We start from the raw sequence: 943 nt of genomic DNA, 5'->3' as shown, positions 1-943 counted from the left end.
CAGATAGTTTAGGATGGGCCTAGTGGTTCTAGCCAGCTGCTGGTGGCTTGATGCTATAGGGAAACCCATGGGGTTGGAGGTTTGGGGGTGGAGCAGATCCCACTGCCACTTCCAGCTGCTGATTCATGGCCACCCCTCCCCCTAGCATGAAGGTACTTTGATGCAGCAGAAGTGCCTCTGCCTCTCCCTGGATGGTTGCCCCAGTAGCCTGAGACCTGACCCCAAACCCACAGCAGAATCAGCACTTGCACCAGCCTTGGAGAGCCTGGTCCAGGACTTCCCAGACCCAACCATGCCTGGCTTTGCCCCATCCAACCACTGCAGCAGCAGAGCATGGGACAGGGAGCCCTGGGAGGTCCATGGCCCCACCCCTTACATAGGACACCCAAACCTTCTGTAATGAACAAAATCCAAGGAAAAAATCCCACTGCTACCTCTCTCCTGGAAATGCCACCTACTGGCTTGGAAGTCAACCTGCACAGCTTATTAAACTGCCCACACAACTACACAGTGCTCTGCTGGCTCGTATCACAAGTGCCACCTACAGACCTGCAGGTAAAACTAAACCTAATATCATCCCTGCTGACAGAAATGCACAGTGCTGGGGAATAAAATAAGAGACTTCCCCCTGCTGATCTCTGCAGCAGGCAGTGATCCCTCTCACATGCCCAACTGACTGTCGCTACAACCTACAAAAAACAGTATTTGAGAAAACCGTTACACTAAGGCTATCTATCATCAAAAACTTCATAGATTTGGCCCCTTGGAAGTACCCAGAAGCTAAAGGGCCCTACACAATATATCCTACAGTGTGGGGAAAAGAAAGAGAGATCAGCCTGTTACTGTGTCTATATAGAAAGAAGTAGACATAAGAGACTCCATTTTGTTCTGTATTTGAGATGCTGTTAATCTGTGACCTTACCCCCAACTTTGTCCTTGCAAG

The sequence above is a fragment of the Mandrillus leucophaeus genome, unplaced genomic scaffold, assembly GCF_000951045.1.
Source record: "Mandrillus leucophaeus isolate KB7577 unplaced genomic scaffold, Mleu.le_1.0 Scaffold2366, whole genome shotgun sequence".
Classification (NCBI taxonomy): domain Eukaryota; kingdom Metazoa; phylum Chordata; class Mammalia; order Primates; family Cercopithecidae; genus Mandrillus; species Mandrillus leucophaeus.
Note: the sequence above shows the minus strand (reverse complement) of the source record.